The sequence below is a fragment of the Carassius auratus genome, chromosome 2 (assembly GCF_003368295.1).
Source record: "Carassius auratus strain Wakin chromosome 2, ASM336829v1, whole genome shotgun sequence".
NCBI lineage: Eukaryota > Metazoa > Chordata > Actinopteri > Cypriniformes > Cyprinidae > Carassius > Carassius auratus.
The window spans coordinates 25042487-25061710 of record NC_039244.1 but is presented as its reverse complement, the minus strand read 5'-3'; the positions used below and the strand labels follow the sequence as shown (position 1 = coordinate 25061710).

General features: G+C 37.7%; 1 long non-coding RNA gene across 1 annotated transcript; it reads left to right on the top strand.

The window, feature by feature from the left end:
- Window positions 1-8927: 8927 nt before the first annotated feature.
- On the top strand, window positions 8928-10258 carry LOC113038218 (uncharacterized). The gene is made up of 3 exons (XR_003274743.1): window positions 8928-9181; window positions 9263-9349; window positions 10160-10258. It is a non-coding gene; the product is annotated as an uncharacterized LOC113038218 (long non-coding RNA).
- Window positions 10259-19224: the final 8966 nt, after the last annotated feature.

Here is a 19224-nt window from a genome sequence, read left to right as displayed (position 1 = left end):
AAAATGGCATGAAGAAGGTCATTAATAGGCTTTATTAGCTCTAATAAACAGCCAATACGCTACTAATATGCATGTCAACAAGCAGCTAGTTAAAAGTGAATGGTGTTCAAAAGTATATAATATGACAAAAAAAAATACACTAATTTTTAAAGGTCATATCTGGTAGAAATGGGTAAAGACAGCACACTTTCACTTTTTAAAATGTAAACAATTATTATACCTCTTCAAATTATAATAACTTCAAATTATCAAATTATTAACAGGTTGTACAAGTTCTGTTAAACAGGTTGCATTGCATAGTAAATGTGGTAATAAAACACCAACAATGAAAACAACTTGCTAGGTTAATTGCCTTAAGTATCGATATAGAATTTAAAAAAAACTAGAAAAGCTTAGACTAGAGTGGAATTGAAAAAAACATTTTTATTTATATGAATACTGTATATATAAATAACCTTTGATTGGTGATGTGTTTTGCAGGTGGATAAGATCATCTCATTCTTCTGGAGGACAAGCAGCCGTTCATTACCTGCAGTGAATCGGAGTCAGACAGAGGCATCAGAGAACAAAAGTATGGGGAACATCCAGCTTCAGCTCATTATGTTTAGTAGATGTTTTGCACATAGTCACTTAGTGGAGACACTTGACTGAATTGGTTCTCATTAACTGAAAGACTGGTCCATCTTTTGATTTTAAATAGTAGTGAATGAAATCATTCTATAATTTATTGCAGTCATACCTGTTTAGATCCTGAAACTGCAACATAATATTGAAGTTGTAGTAATTGACTACTTAATTATTTCTTTATACAAATTCGTGGTCTTATTGTTCACAATTCATCCGTGTATTTTAATAGCGATAAAACAAGTTTGGCTTTTAATAAAAAGCATTCATTTGCTTTTCTCAGATGACGTGCCAGTCACAAAACCTCCTCTCATATTGGTGTCTGAGCTCCGGGAGCCGAGCAGTCCTGAACAAACACATTCAGCTCATTCTGGTATGAAACTCCCAATCCTACTTTTTTAATGGATAATCAACTCAAGTTTTTATGATCTTGATGTTATTTAATCATTGTTTTGCTCTCTTATTTCAGATCATCCTCACATCCCCCCACAGTACTGCTCAAGTTCATTCACTGACCCTGAGGAAAATGCCAAAGTGGACAGGATCAACATCATTGTCAAATGTGCTGGAAAGACTATGGAAGTAGATGTGTTCCCACTGGAAAGAATCTCTGTTTTACTAAAGCAGGCCTGTGAATGGGCTGGGAAGAAACCAGAGAAAATGTCACTGGTTTATGAAGGTAAACAAAGCATTCATTCATTGAATCATTGTTCTTGAGGCTGATTTGATGCAGATCATGTTATTTGTAATGAGTCATGATATGGATTGTCATGGAAATATGACCCAAAAAAGCAAAAACTAACAACTTTTATGTATTACAAACTTTAGTTTGATAAGTGTGCCTGCAAATCATTAATTGCTAACCTTATTTGTTTTTAGGAAATCGACTGGATGTGAACATGACAGTGAGACACTATGGACTACGAGGAGGAACCACTGTACATTTGATTCATGCCTAATCATGTCTCACAAACAAGTTCTGTGATAACACAAGTACACTACATTAAATATTGTAAAAATAAATTACTATTAAAATAATTATTCAGTGATGTCCTTTAAAAGTGTATTTTCGTTTATTGTTAAAAATATAGCCATTGCTGATTAGTTTTAAGTGTTTGTAAATATATTGTCCAATTAAATTAAAGTTTACACTGTTCCCTCTGTAATAATATTTTAATGACTTTTTTAATATATGAAATATATTTTAAAAGCACTATATAAAATAAAACTGACATCACTCAAGAGCAACACTGACTCACATACTTTGAGTTCAGTAGCCTATTTTTTTAATTTAAAATAGAACTTTATAGCTGAGAGCTACGGTGGCCGAGAAAGATCAACACGCTGAAACACATGCACATGCAAACTGAAAAAACACCAGCAAATGAAGAAAACATCTTCATTAGTTTGACTACACAAGTGCACATCCTCACAAAGCATGCATATAACGAAAATCGCTGCAAATCCTCACAGCACATGCACATTAAGAAACAATTAATGAAGCATTGCAAATTTATTTTCATTAACTTTGAAAAGTAATTTAGCTGAGGATATTAAAGTTAGCCATCTTAAGTAATGTTTTACATTTAATCATGTAATTATTCAGCTTATTTAGGCTAATAATATCCAAAAGATAAAGGAATCTTGCAATCAGGGTGTTAAAAAAAACCCCCACCTTTCAGTTCACCAACAACTCCACTGACCAGTAGCAAATCCCACAATAAGTAAATCCCAGCCAGGTCTGACACTTTTTGAGGTTTCCTCGAAACATTTCCATTGTGGTCAGTGCTATTTGTAGCAGGATTTGCAGCGTTTCTTAATTTGCATGTGTTGTTAAGGATTTGTAGCGCGTTTTGTTATATACATGTGTTGTGATGGATTTGTAGCACGTTTCATTTATATGCATGTGTTGTGATGATTTTCAGAGCGTTTCGTTATATGCATGTGTTGTGAAGGATTTGTAGTGCGTTTCGTTATATGCATGTGTTGTGAAGGATTTGAAGCCCGTTTCGTTATATGCATGTGTTGTGATGATTTGCAGAACGTTTCGTTATATGCATGTGCTGTGATGGATTTGCAGCACGTTTCGTTATATTCATGTGTTGTGTTGGATTTGCAGCACGTTTCGTTATATGCATGTGTTGTGAAGGATTTGAAGCGCGTTTCGTTATATGCATGTGTTGTGATGATTTGCAGAGCGTTTCGTTATATGCATGTGCTGTGATGGATTTGCAGCACGTTTCGTTATATTCATGTGTATTGAAGGATTTGCAGCACGTTTCGTTATATGCATGTGTTGTGTCGGATTTGCAGCACGTTTCGTTATATGCATGTGTATTGAAGGATTTGCAGCACGTTTCGTTATATGCATGTGTTGTGATGATTTGCAGAGCGTTTCGTTATATGCATGTGCTGTGATGGATTTGTAGCACGTTTCGTTATATTCATGTGTATTGAAGGATTTGCAGCACGTTTCGTTATATGCATGTGTTGTGTCGGATTTGCAGCACGTTTCGTTATATGCATGTGTTGTGATTATTTGCAGTGCGTTAATATTTTAATATTAGTGTAAAGGTCTACCAATGACATTTATATGAATTTATAAGACACTAGCTAATGACACAACACAAAAAATATGTGGACATGAATTCTAAATTGTTTTTTATTGATGAGCTCCTTATGTATAACATATACATACGCACGCACGCACTCGCACACACACACACACACACAAATACATAAATATATAGAATAATAAAAAATCCTCTGAATCAATCTCAGCTCAAGGTCCAGAGGTAAAACATGCTCCTGGAAGTCTAAAATATAAATATTTACTTTGATTTCATATAAAGTCTCAGCTTTCCAAGCAAACTAGTGATATCGCTAGCTATTAATAGTATAAATATAAAATCAGTTCACAGTTTCATGCTAAGCTATAAAGTACTTATAACCAAGGTAATAATAAACTTAATTTTGTAAATAAGTTACGTTAGTAAAATTATAGAGAGATGGTTTAGCTCCATCACTACTCCTGGCAGTCTGAAACTTTTCAAAGTGCTCACTGTATATATTTTACTCATAACACAATTTAGTTTATGATACAAAGTACAATATAAGTTAAAATTTAATAACAATTCAGTTAAACTTTGATTTTTTATATAAAGTCTCCGCCTTCCCAGCTAACTAGTGATATCGCTAGCTATTAATAGTCTGACACTGGTGACTAATTAAGCTGCTTCTTGCATCAGATCAAGGCTGCATCTCATTGCTAATTTGACTTGATCTGTGTTCGACACCATAGATCATGACATACTCATAGATGGATTACAAAACTATACAGGTATTCAAGGACAGGCTCTAAGATGGTTTAGATCTTACCTGTCTAAACACTACCATTTTGTTTATTTAAATGGGGCGTCATCTCATTTATCACCAGTAAAATGGAGTGCCACAAGGATCTGTCATAAGTCCTCTGCTATTTTCAATAAATGTGTCCCCTTGGTAATATTATTAGAAAATACGGGATTAGTTTCCACTCAAAGCTGAGCATCAACCCAGTGAACTGACTCTCACACTCTCCACATCCGTCATTTACCGTACTTTGCGTAAGGTGAATGCACGGAAAGCAGCTGGCCCTGACGAAATACCTGGTCGTGTGCTTAAAGCCTGTGCGAAGCAACTGGCTGAGGTCTTCATGGACATTTTCAATCTGTCCCTGGCCCAAACAACTGTCCCCACAATCTTCAAAACCTCCACCATCGTACCAGTACAGAAACACTCCACTGCCTTGGTCCCTAACGCCTTCCATCCTGTTACCAAGTGCTTTGAGAAACTGGTTGCATCCCACTTAAAAATCTGTCTGCCTGCTACACTATACCCACTCCAAATCGTCTCAACGGCACTTCACTCTGCCCTCACCCACCTGGACAGTCTAAACACACATGTGAGAATGCTTTTCATTGATTTCAGTTCTGCATTTAATACAGTAATCCCCTCCAAGCTGATCTCCAAGCTCAGCCAGCTTGGAATCAGCACACCCAATCTGCAACTGGATTCTAGACTTTCTGACTAACAGACCTCAGTCTGCTAAGTTAGATAACCTCTCACCCTCCATAATCACCCTGAGCACTGGCGTGCCACAGGGCTGCATACTGACCCCTCTCCTGTACTCCCTCTTCGCCATGACTGCGTTCCTGTTTATAGCTCCAACACCATAATCAAATTTGCCGATGACACCTTGGTGGTAAGTTTGATCAAGGATGATGATGAGTCAGCCTACAGGGATGAGGTGCAGCACCTGGCTGTGTGGTGTGCAACCAACAATATGGAACTAAACATCCAGAAGACAAAGGAGATCAGTGTGGTATTCAGGTGGACTAGGAGTCATGCACACACACCCACCTACATCAATGGAGCTGTAGTGGAGCATGTGTCGAGTTTCAAGTTCCTTGGCATCAACATCTCTGATGACCTCACCTGGTCCCATAACACCTCCACCCTGGTCAAAAAGGCACAGCAGTACCTGAGTCCCAGGATCCTTGCTGAATTCTACCGCTGTAACCATTGAGAGCATACTCACAAACTGCATCTCAGTATGGTACAGCTATTGCGCTGCATTTGAACACAAAGCACTCCAGCGGTGGTGAAAACTGCTCAACGGATCACCGGCACCCAGTTAACATCCATCGAGAACATTTATTTAGAAGCGCTGTCTGGGCAAGGCAAGAAACATCATCAAGGATGCCTCTCACCCTAACCATGGACTTTTCACCCTCCTTCCATTGGGCAGGAGCCTACACTCTCGCACTGCTTTATTACTGCACTGGTCACAGTACTTTACATACATACATATGCACTACTCATATTTTGCACAGACTGCACATTGTTAAACCTATTACACTATAAACTGTCTAAAGTTGTTACTGTACAAAGCACAGTAAACTATTTCTATAAAAATATCATTGCACTACTGTTATTTTGCATAGAATACATTGTTTAAAATTGCTTTTGCACCCTCATCCAACTGTATTTATTACCACAGTTCTCATGTTGCTGTTGTTCATAATGTGTATATATAATCCAACATTGCTCTGTCCATAATGTACATACAATCCCTACATTGCATTACTATTTATATTCTGTATATACTCTGCTCAATACTGTATATAGCAACTCCACTGTACATTCTGTAAATCATAGCTTCACTTACTCTGCAATTTTATTTATATATTTTATTTATCACTTCTGGTTAGATGCTAACTGCATTTTATTAGCTCTGTACTTGTACTCTGCATAATGACAATAAAGTTGAATCTAATCTAATCTAATCTAATCTAATCTAATCTAATCTAATCTAATCTAATCTAATGAGACCAGATGAAACTTCTAAATTTTCTAAACTAACAGAGTGTGTTAAAAATGTAAAAGATTGGATGACCAATATCAAATGCAACTGACAAGCCTTTATGGATGCAGTAAAACTTACAGTTACATTGGTAAAATATTATGCACTGATACAGTGCACAGTAAAAATATAGTAAAAGTGATATGCAGTATTAAAAAGTACATGTAGTACAACTCGTAGTAAAGTGAATAATATAAAAAGTGAGTACAAAAACATAAGTGATATAATTGATGTATAGTAAAACTAATAAATAAATAACAATAGATGAATAATAGCAAGAAGAATATGTAATGTCAAGGGTTGAATACAAAATAGACAATAATGAAGAATAAATAGTAAATAAATAGTAAATTATAAAGTAAAATAATCGTTGTGACGAGAGGGGCGGGGCCGAGAGCCGTGGGAATGGAGCGAGGCCAGTGGAGTGATTGGAAATGAGCGATACCTGCTCAATTCACTGGTCTCACGTCCCACGGAGGAGATTGGAAGGACACAAAAGAGGAGTGACGACAGTGAAGGACGAGAGAGGCCTGGATTTTAGTTTTTGTTTGGTTTGTGCACAACAGTCGTCGAATTCTGAACGGCGGACACCTGCCGGTTGCCCAAAACCGGAGGAGCCGTCGCCGTCCACCGGGTGGCGAAGGACTGTCGTGCCGTCCACCGAAGGCCTTCCAGTGCCACCGCCAGGCACCGCAGAGGAGTTCACCCAGCTGGTGAAGGGCCGAGCGGCAGCATGTCTGGGAACCTTTTTTTTCCTCCTCTCTCATCTCTGTCACTCCTCACCCTTCCATCTCCTTTTCATTGACCTCATCTGTCCTACCCCCAGGTTCCCGCAGGTCACCATGAATTCGAGAGGGGGGCGGGATGGGGGATTGAGCGCAGTCGCGGGAGTATTGGTTGTGTGTGTAAGAGGACCTGGCAAATCTGTGACAGTACCCCCTCCCCCGAAGGTCAGCTCCTGATGACAGCTGAGATCTCTGATGCCGGGGAGGACGGCCTCTTGGTCTTGGGGCGGGTTTACCAGGGTGGGCAAGATGAAAGTCCCGCAGGAGTTCTGGATTGAGGATGTTGTCCCAGGGTAGACAAGAGCGCTCCCCTGTAGCGAAACCTTTTCAGTCAACCAGGTACTCCAGTCGTCCACCCTGACACCTGGAGTCCAGGTGCTACCTCGTTGAGGAGGGGGGGGGGCTTCTTCACCATGTCCTCTGGGAGAAAAAGAAGTGACAAGTGAGTGACATGGCTTGAGTTGTGAGACATGAAATACTGCATTAATCCTGAAGTGTGGAGTGAAATGGAGTTGCAAACCATTTTAATAGATGTTTTGACCTCCTTGACGGCAAAAGGTTCGGTTAGATAACAGAAGGTTTGGAGGAAGCGACTTACTTCCTGGATCTTTCTCTCTGTCTGGCCATTGGTCTGGGGGTGATAGCCTGAGGAGAGACTTATGGACCCATCCAGAAGTTTGAAGAATGATTTCCACACTCGAGAGATGAACTGTGGGCCTCTATCTGATACAATGTCCTCAGGGACGCAGAAATAACTGAACACGTGTTGGAATAAAAGTTCAGCACTTTCCATGGCAGTCGGCAATCCCTTAAGGGGTATCAGTCCAATCATCTTCGAAAATCAATCCACCACCATAAATATGCAGGTGTTACCTTGAGATAGGGGCATATCTAGTCCACTCGAAGTCCACTCCGAGATGTGACCAAGGACAACGGGGAATAGGAAGAGGACGGAGTTTTACAGAGGGCAGATGTTTAGGTGTTTTTGTCATCGCACACTCCTTACACCCCCTCACGAACCTCCTGATGTCCTCTGCCATGTGGAGCCACCAGAAGCGATGTTTTAGCAATGAGAGGGTTTGATGGATGCCAGGATAACCAGTTCTTGGAGAGACATGAGCTTTAGTTAAGCGGTGTCCGATGATGCAAGGGTAAATACTTGTGACCAACTCAGCGGAGCATTTGGCGTGTCAGGGATGTTGCCTTGCTCACTCCACTCTATAAGACAGACGAAGACCCTTTCAGGGAGGATGGTTTCAGGAGGTGAGGTGTCATCCTCTGGGGAAAACCGTCTATACAGGGCATCCGCCCTCAATCGCAGGAAGCCGGAAGCCTTCTGTCGCTAATCTGTAAAGTCATCGCATCACTGCAGCTGCCGTTAGAAGTGTCCCAGTTGCTGTAGAAACAGTCAGCGCTCTGAGACATCCTCTTAGGATTGTGCTTGCACACTGACTGATCTAGCCTGATAAATAAGCTTTTTATAAAGCTATTTGAGCAAAAGTAACAACATTTATAACACAGTTGTTGTCATATTTTTTGGGCGATATCAAATATGAAATTTAATCCTAAACTTATAAAACAGTTTTGAAGAAACTGATGTTTTCCCCATTCAAAGAGACAGGAGCTGCACTTGGATGCCAGAGAGGCATTTCAAAGATGGCCGCCAAGTGACATGACTTGTCTTAAAGAGACTTTGGTTGCACTGCGTGAAGCCAATGGTAGTCTAACCAGATACTGACTGAAATTCTTTCCTTACACTTAATTCCTTACACTTATATAGTGCTTTTCTGGGCATTCAAATATATATTTAATGGGAAAAGCATCAAGAATCTATGTTTTGCTAAAGGAAGCATGTGAAAGGAAAAGGAAAAAAGCCTAAGAGACTGACTCTCTCTCTGAGGAAAATATATATACTTAATGTTGTATTTAACATGGAACTTTACTTCAAAGATCAATATTATAGTACAGAAGCAACAGGGTGTTAAGATGAAATGCATATGGCTGCTGCATGTCTGGAGGTGAGGCATACCAGTCATATGTAAACGCTGCATTATTTGGAAATGACTTACTGTTGAAATCTTGCAATGTATAAATCATTACAATACAATTTTTGCCTGTTCCTCAGACAAACCTACAGGTTTTATACAGAGTTTTGAAGCCTGTTGTAGACACACAAGTCATTTATTAACAGCCTTTTATTGTGCTTTTATTGAGTGATGTGGTGGACACAATAAACTATCATTTCATGGAAATGATCTGTGATCTTTTTGGAACTAAAACTTACATCTTGCAAGTGACCGCTTTAGAACATATGGAATACATTTGTTTAGGGATTTAGTGATGGCTTTGTCTTCAGTTTTCTAGAAGGGTAATTTTTAAGGAAAGTTTGCTATATCCTTGACAAAGGGAAAGTGAAAGTAGATTTTATGCGGTATAAATATACTTTCAGATCTGTAGCAGTGAACATTAAGAGCCAAGCCACGGTGTGGAAACGATCAGAGACATGGACATGATATACAGCTATGTCACCTCTCAGGTAAGTTACTTCAAAAGTATTCTTTATACAGAATTTAACTATGGCAAAGTGTGCAAAACAGCACTGAGAGTATCTAGAGTGGGCAAAAGCATGATCAGATTAACTCAAATGTTAACATTTTACCTTTGACTTACAAAATAAAGCTAACTGAATTAACAGAAATTATAACTCTTTAGATTAGGGAACACTTATTTAGTATAAACTATGAGTTTTCCCTCAATATACTCAAGTTGTTCCTTATTGCTAATAAGTAAAGTAGTTGTAGTAATAGTTAAATTTAGATATTGGGTAAGGTTAGGGAATCTTTAATATGGTCAAGCAGAATAAGGCATTAAAATGGCATGAAGAAGGTCATTAATAGGCTTTATTAGCTCTAATAAACTATTAATATCCATGTTAACAAGCAGTTGGTTAAAAGTGAATGGTGCTCCCTTATCTGTTACCAAAAAGTATATAATATGACAACAAAATACCCTAATTTTTAAAGGTCATATCAGGAAGAAATAGGTAAAAAACCGCAAATTTTTACAATGTAAACCATATTAAAACCTCTTCTAATTATAACTCCCAATGATTTTAATAAGGAAAACAGGTTGTACAAGTTCTGTCAAACAGGTCCTGTTGCATAGTAATGCGCTAAAAAAACACCAACAATGAAAACCACTTACTAGGTTAGTCAATTACCTTTAAAAGTCCATAGATATAAAAAAAAAATAGAAAAGCTAGACTAGAGTGTATTTTAACAACATTTTCCTTTACATGAATACTCTGTATATTTAGATAACCTTTGATTGGTGATGTGTTTTGCAGGTGGATAGGTTCATCTCATTCTTCTGGAGGACAAGCAGCAGTTCATCACCTGCAAACAATTGGGATGAGAATGAGAATCAGACAGAAGCATCAGAGAACAAAAGTATGGGGAACATCCAGCTTCAGCTCATTATGTTTAGTAGATGTTTTGCACATAGTCACTTAGTGGAGACACTTGACTGAATTGGTTCTCATTAACTGAAACCCCTGTCCATCTTTTGATTTTGAATAGTGGTGAATGAAATCATTCTATAATTTATTGCAGTCATATCTGTTTAGATCCTGAAACTGCAACATAATATTGAAGTTGTAGTAATTGACTATTTAATTACTTCTTTATACACATTCGTGGTCTATTGTTTACAATTCATCCGTGTATTTTAATACTGATAAAACAGGTTTGGCTTTTAATAAAAAGCATTAACTTGCTTTTCTCAGATGACGTCCCAGTCACAAAACCTCCTCTCATTTTGGTGTCTGAGCTCCAGGAGCCGAGCAGTCCTGAACAAACACATTCAGCTCATTCTGGTATGAAACTCCTACTTTATAACTCTAACCCTATACAATCAATTCCCAATGGATAATCAACTCAGGTTTTTTATGATCTTGATCATTATTTAATCATTGTTTTGCTCTCTTATTTCAGATCATCCTCACATCCCCCCACAGTACTGCTCAAGTTCATTCACGGACCCTGATGAAAATGCCAAAGTGGACAGGATCAACATCATTGTCAAATGTGCTGGAAAGACTGTGGAAGTAGATGTGTATCCACTGGAAAGAATCTCTGTTTTTACTAAAGCAGGCCTGTGAATGGGCTGGGAAGAAACCAGAGAAAATGTCACTGGTTTATGAAGGTAAACAAAGCATTCATTCATTGTTCTTGAGGCTGATTTGATGCAGATCATGTCATTTGTAATGAGTCATGATATGGATTGTCATGGAAATATGACCCAAAAAAGCAACAACTAACAACTTTTATGTATTACAAACTTTAGTTTGATAAGTGTGCCTGCAAATCATTAATTGCTAACCTTATTTATTTTTAGGAAATCGACTGGATGTGAACATGACAGTGAGTCACTATGGACTACGAGGAGGAACCACTGTACATTTGATTCATGCCTAATCATGTCTCACAAACAAGTTCTGTGATAACGCCCCAATATTAAGTCGCTTTGGATAAAAGCGATTGCAAAATTACTAAATGTAAATGTAACACATAAGTACACTAGAACAAATCTTGTAAAAATGCTATGTTTTATGCTTTATATTTGTATATATATATTGTCAAATTAAATTAAAGTTTACTCTGTTTCCCTCTGTAATATTATTTTAATGGCAGTATTTATTTATTTATTTTAAATATGAAACAGATTTTAAAAACACTATCACTCAAGAGCAACACTGACTCACATACTATAAGTTCAGAAGCCTATTTTTTATTTAATTTCAGGACACTTTATAGCCGAGAACAGGTGATTGATTATTATAAAGCGATAACGTTCTCTGACAGAAAAGTTTGAACATGTAAACAAATACATTTTAATATCATTGTAAAGGTCTACCAATGAGATTTATATGGATTAAATGAATATGGATTAAAGTAAGTGATTTTGTATAAAACTGATGAAATTAGTCAGAATTTTGTTTAGATTAAAGCACAAGCTAATAGCGTTTGAGTGCAGGTTCACAAAAAAAAAAAAAAAAAAATCATTGAATTTACTAAATTTACATAAACCAATTTAGTTGAGCCTAATCAATATTTGGTTACCATAGTATAAATTAAAATAAATGTTTAGTACTATACAATCAAGGGTGAGTTAGGACAAAAACTATGACACCCCTTCCCCGTGTGTGTATATATAATAAAGATTGAGCGAGAATTAATTATCATTATTTATCTTCTGTTTATCAAGGCACATTTATTTGCCCAAAATAAACTAAAAACACCAATATTGTAAAATATTATTACAAATAATAATAATATTTCAAGATTTTAAAATGTAAATTGATTGCTGTGATCAAAGCTGAATTTTAAACATCATTACTCGTTTTCAGTGGCACATTATCATTACAATTTGATTTTCTGCTCAAAAAACATTTCTGACTTTTATCAATGTTCACATATTACATATATTAAACTCAGGGTAGTCGTGGCCTAATGGTTAGAGAGTCGGACTCCCAATCGAAAGGTTGTGAGTTTGAGTCTCGGGCCGGCAGGAATTGTAGGTGGGGGGAGTGTGTGTGTGTGTGTGTGTGTGTGTGTGTGTGTGTGTATGTTCACTGCTCTGTGTGTGTGCACTTCGGATGGGTTAATGCAGAACACAAATTCTGAGTATGGGTCACCATACTCGGCTGAATGTCACGTCACTTTCAGTGCATGTATTAAATAAAAATCTATTAAAACACGAAGTGACTTTACTTTTCATTAATTTCATGTATTATGAAAACTATTATAAATTTCATTTTAATTAAATTAATCAGATTTCAAAAAAATGTTACATTATGTTTTTATGTTGATTGTAATAAATAGTAAATGTTGCTTGAGCAGCATATCAGCCAATTAGAATGATTTCTGAAGGGTCATCTGACAGTGAAAGTTCTCTTTGTAAACAACAGATTTATATATGATTGTAATTATGAATGTTGCGTTCCCAAATGCAAATTAAAGCAACTAATATGCAGTCAATATTAAATTACGTTAAATCAATATCAATACATCAAATTGAAACTGTGTAAGCGTGTAACCACACCAGTCCAGGACCTCCACATCCAGCATCTTCACCTCCAAGATCACCTGGACAGCTGCTGCAACAATCGCTTTGCATAACTAAAGAATTTCTACTCAAACTCAAACTCTACTCACATCTGAATGCTCGTCGTCCTAATCGGGGTCTCAACCTGACTGCAGTTCGTCATTGTAACTGATTTAAATGGGCAAATGCTCACATTCGATGGACGGATAAACATAAACCGCATGAATCCTGGTTTTCACTGTACAGGGCAGATGGCAGACAGCGTGTATGGCATCGTGTTGGTGAGCGGTTTGCTGATGTCAACGTTGAGGATCAAGTGGACCATGGTGGAGGTGGGGTTATGGTATGGGCAGGCGTATGTTAAGGACAATGAACACAGGTGCATTTTATTGATGGCATTTTGAATGTACAGAGATACCGTGATGAGATCCTGAGGCCCGTTGTTTTGCCATTCATCCATGACGATCACCTCATGTTGCAGCAGGATAATGCACAGCCCCATGATACAAGGATCTGAACACAATTTCTGGAAGCTGAAAACATCCCATTTCTTGCATGGCCAGAACACTCACTGGACATGTCACCCATTGAGCATGTTTAGGATGCTCTGGATTAGCGTATATGGAAGTGTGTTCCAGTTCCTGCCAATATCCAGCAACTTTTTCATTGAAGATGGGTGGACTATCATTCCATAGGCCACAATCAATGACCTGATCCACTCTATGGGAAGGAGATGTGTTGCACTGCATGAGGCAAATGGTGGTCACACCAGATACTGAATGGTTTCTGGACCCAGACCCCCAATACATTCTCGGCAAAGGAGAAGTGCTCACTAACACAGATTTAGACAGATATGTGAACAATATTTGAGAGAAATAGGCCTTTTGTGAACATAGAAAAAGTCTTAAATCTTTGAGTTCAGCTCATGAAAAATGGGGGCAAAATCAAAAGAGTTGCATTTATAATTTTGTTCAGTATTTTAATAAAAATTAATAATCATTTTTACAACATCAAGAGCGATAATAAACAACGATTTTGTCATGATATTGCAGCTGGACTAACTAATGAGTTCCTGTGTTTTTCATTTCTACGCTATTTACAATATGTAGTTTTTGTGCAAAGACACATACAGTATATGACCAGCATTAAACAGCCCGTGAAAATAATTTAAAATACAGTCCATAGTATTGTGATTGATTGAAGAAACTGGTTATATTTAATATAATTCCTAACATTTATATACCTCTTTTCCGGGCAATCAAAGCGCTTAACATTGAAGGGGGAATCTCCTCAACCATCACCAGTATGCAGCATACTTGGTGTCTGAAAAAATATCATTGTAATATTTAATGGGAAAATCATGGAGGTGGAAATATTTCCATGGGAAAGAATCTACATTTTGCTAAAGGAAGCATGCGAAAGAAAAAGGACAAAAGCCTAAGAGACTGACTCTGTTTCTTTAAAGTTAAATAGATATACTTAATATTGTGTTTAACATCATACATTACTTTAAATATATTTTTTTAAATAACAAAAAAGATTATTACAGTAGACAATATTACAGTACAGAAGCAGCAGGGTGTTAAGATGAAATGTCTGGAGGTGAAGCATACCAGTCATATGTAAACGCTGCATTATTTGGAAATGACTTACTGTTGAAATCTTGCAATGTATAAATCATTACAAACCTACAGGTATTATACAGAGAGTATTGAACCCTATTGTAAACATGAGTCATTTATTAAAAGCCTTTTATGGTGCTTTTATTGAGTGATGTGGTGTAATCTGCCTGCATAAAAACACTTTGACTTTTGACTTTGACTTAAACTATCTATAAACGCTTGCAAGTGACTTCTCTTTAGGACATATATGGAATACATTTGTTTAGACATTTGGTGATGGCTTTCAGTGGTGACAGATTTCAGTATTGTAGAAGAGTATTTCGAAGGGAAAATGTGCTATAACACAAAATCTTTCACAAAGGAAAAGTGAAAGCAGAGGTGGTGTGTTATGTCCTGAGACTTATTTTATCTGCTTCCATTCTCATGGAGGTGATTGGGTACACCTGTTGCTAATTTGCTGCCCATAAACCTCAGCTAAACTGATTGGCTGCATCCAGGAGAAAGCCAGTATATGAAGCAATCATTGCCAGACTGTAAAAGGTGTGGGATGAATATGCTGCAGATCTGTAGTGGTGAATATTGAGAGCCAAGCCACGGTGTGGAAGTGATCAGAGACATGGACATGATATACAGCTATGTTTTCTCTCTGGTAATTTAATTTAGTTAGTCGTATTCTTTATATTGCATTTAACTATGGCAAAGTGTGTAAAACTGCACTGAGAGTAGGCCTATCTAGTGGGAGCAAAAGCATGATCCGATTAACTGTTAACTTTTTACCTTTTAGCTTACAAAATAAAGCTTAACATGGGTGATAAACCTTTAGATTAGGGAGTTTATTCACTAACTATGAGTTTTCCCTCAGACTCCTAATTTGTTCCTTTTTATTACCATATTAAGTATAGTTGTAGTAACTAAGTTTGGATATTTGGTAAGGTTAGGAAGTCTTTAATATGGTCAAGTGGAGTATGCCATTAAAATAGAATGAGGGTAATCATTAATGGACATTATTAGCTCTTATAAACCGCCAATATGCTAATATACATGTTAAGTAAATGTTGTTCCCTAATCTAAAATGTTACCAAAACTACAATGACACATACCCTAGATTTTAAAGGTCGTATAGAAACGGGTAAACACAGCACATTTAAATTTTTTACAATGTAAACCATATTTAAACTTCAAATTAAAATTTCCAATGATGAGGAAAACCGGTTGTACAAGTTGTTAAACGGGTCGCGTTGCATCGTGAATGCGGCAATAAAACCCCAACAATTAAACACTTGCTAGGTTAAAAACTAGACCCACAGTGGGTTTAAAAAAAAAAAACTTTAACTTACACGAATATTAGTTTGAAATGACCTTTGACTGGTGATTTGTGCTCTGCAGGTGGGTAAGATCAGCTCGATCTTCTGGAAGACAAGCAACAGTTCATCACCTGCAAACAGTGGGACCGTGAATCAGACAGAGCCATCAGAGAACAAAAGTAGGGGGAACATCCAGCTTCAGCTCATTGGCCGTTTTGTACATACTCTTAGTGGAGACTAGGGCGTGGCGATATACTATCTAACAATGATCATGTGCATCTAGTCCGTAAATCTGTTTCCGTTATTACCGCTAAATCACCATCACCTGCTTTCAAATGGAGCGGCACTTAATAGACTTTCCCCTGATTTCCACTGCACACATCTGCAGCTCTGACGCGGCTACCAGAGCTGATGGCGGACACTCTTGTCAGTGCCTCGGTTTACACCAGACGCGCTGTGGCACTTTTCAAAAGCGTCTTCGAAGCTCTCTGCTAAAGATAGGCGTCTAGGATATGTTTGACACGCCGCGTCCAAACCAGCAAATACAAAATGGAAGTAAAAAAAAAAAAAGACTTCCAATCTATTTCACATTACTATATTCTTGCTATAGGAGGCCAGAAATGGATGACGAGAGGTTCGTACTCAAAGTTGAAAACGTCAAATTGACACCTCATCCTTTTAACAAGGACGATTTAAAAAGAAAAGTGGTATGGAGATTAATTTTAGGAGTGGAATAAACAGAATTAAACCAGACAAAACATTAACATTTAGCCAACCATGTTGGAACGCACCGAAATCAAGAAAGGCAATGTTGGACCATAAAGTGTTGGACTGCAGGAATCACGTGGTCTCGCGAATGCTACCGCTGCGCTTCAGATCCGCTTCTGATGTGAGTTGGCACCGCGTGGAGGACTCAACAAAACCTCATCGGACCCTAATGTGCCGCAGACGCGTGCAGTGGATATCAGGGGAGGGCCATAGATCACTGACAAGCTATGTAATATCGCGTTCATTATTGATACGCTGGAAACCCCTGGCCTTTTTTTTTATGGTATTAACTTATTGCGGTCGTGTGTGTGTGTTAAGATTCAAAAACTGCGACACCATATTTAAGTTGTAGTAAATTAACCATTACATTTCTTAATACCCATTCATGGTCCTTTTGTAAACAATTCATCCTTGTATTTTAATACACATAAAACAAAACAAGTTCTGCTTCTAACAAAGCATTAATTTGCTTTTCTCAGATGACGTCCCAGTCACAAAACCTCCTCTCATATTGGTGTCTGAGCTCCAGGAGCCGAGCAGTCCTGAACAAACCCATTCAGCTCATTCTGGTATGAAACTCCTACATTATAACTCTAACCCTATACAATTAATTCCCGTTGGATAAAATCAACTCAAGTTTGTGATCTTGATGTCATTAAATCATTTGTTTTGCTCCTTATTTCAGATCATCCTCCCATCCCCCCACAGTACTTCTCAAGTTCATTCACTGACCTTAACGACATTTCCAAAGTGGACAAGATCAACATCATTGTCAAACGTGCTGGAAAGACTGTGGAAGTAGATGTGTTCCCACTGGAAAGAATCTCTGTCTTGCTAAATGATGCCTGTGAATGGGCTGGGAAGAAACCAGAGAAAATGTTGCTGGTTTATAAAGGTAAATAAAGCATTCATTCATTGTTCTTGAGGTTGATCTGATGCAGATAATGTTATCTGTTATAGTCATGAAATGGATTGGCATGGAAATATGAACCAGAAGAAACTTGTGTATTACAAACTTTAGTTTGAGTATGCCTGCAAATCATTAATTGCTAACCTGATTTAGGAAATCATCTGGATGTGAACATGACAGTGAGACACTATGGACTACGAGGAGGAGCCACAGTATATTTGATTTATTCCTGATGTCGCACAAGTTTGGCTATAACCCAGCTACACAACATGAAGTGTTGTGTAAATGCTCTTATTACCATTTAGTTTTTTACCGTATTTATTAAGAGTATAAACATTGCTGATTACAGTTGTTTTTATATAGTTTACACTGTTCCTTTTTTTTTTTTAAACACAATAAAACTGACATCACTCCAGAGCAACACTGACTATCACAATACTGAGTTCAGTTGTGTGTGTTTTTTATTTTTTTTTTATTTTTTTTTTATGTAATATTGGGACGCTTTGTAGCTGAGAACAGTTATAATGCTATCACGTTCTTGGACCAAAAAGTTTGAAAATGTAAATTGAGTTTGTTTAAAAATTGAAACTAGTTGGGAATTTGTTTTGATTCAGGCGCAAGTCAATAGCGTTCTAGTGCAGGTTGTTACGGAGCATTTAATTGGTCAAACACATGGCATGGACACAACTCTTCCTAAACTAGCCAACTAGAGGCCATGTCAGGTCCCCAAACTCGTCCTGGAGGGCGGGTGTGTCCTGCAGGGTTTAGCTCTCAATCATGTCTGCAACCGAAAACTTGGACTTTTTCAAGCAATGACTTTGTCGACCTGATCTGACGGCACTACTTGAATTTTTGTACATATTTTACGAGGTGGCTTATTTGTAGACCACACTTCTGCAAAAACGTGCGTATTTTACGAGTTGCGGAATTTGTAAGAATGACCTACACCTATCCCCGCCCCTAAACCTAACCGACATGGGTTTAGACAAATTGTATAAAATCGTATGAATTAGCCACCTCGTAAAATACGTACGAATTGCTCATGAGATAGCATTGGACTTTTGCCGGCAGAATTTTTGCGTTAAAGAACCTAATGAAACTGATTTTGGATGGGCTTCTGAGGCAGAGTAATAGTTTAACGAACTAACGTTACAGCGAAATCAAAAACACAAAACCAATGACCGCAACTTTAGACGCCATCTTTGTTTTTTGGCTTAACGGTCACAGAATGGAACGCACAGGATTGTGGGATCTCAAAGGCAGCGTCTTCTATGCTGCTTTCAAAAATCGACCAGATGAAGGCATCTCCGAAGAACGGAAGTGAAGCTACCATTGAATTCAGACATACCTTCTTACCTTGGAATGTGTACTCCGAAGGCAGCATTTTTCAGTTTTCTGGTGCAGCTTCATTTATAAGTTTCATTTATAACACCTTGATTAGCTGGTCCAGTTGTGTTTGGTTAGGGTTGTAGCTAAATTCTGCAGGATGTCCCGCCCTCTAGTACTGAGATTGGTGATCCCTGGTTTAGATCGTCATGTGAGAACAAGGAGAGAAGAATGATGCATGTTAAAATGTCCAATAACCAAGGCTATTGTAGTTTTTTTTAAATGTTTGAAGTCGTTATTAGATGATCAATGAAATATCTTCTGCTTCAATTTATGAATAAAACTCCGATTATGCTTATATTAGATCTTTGTTGAT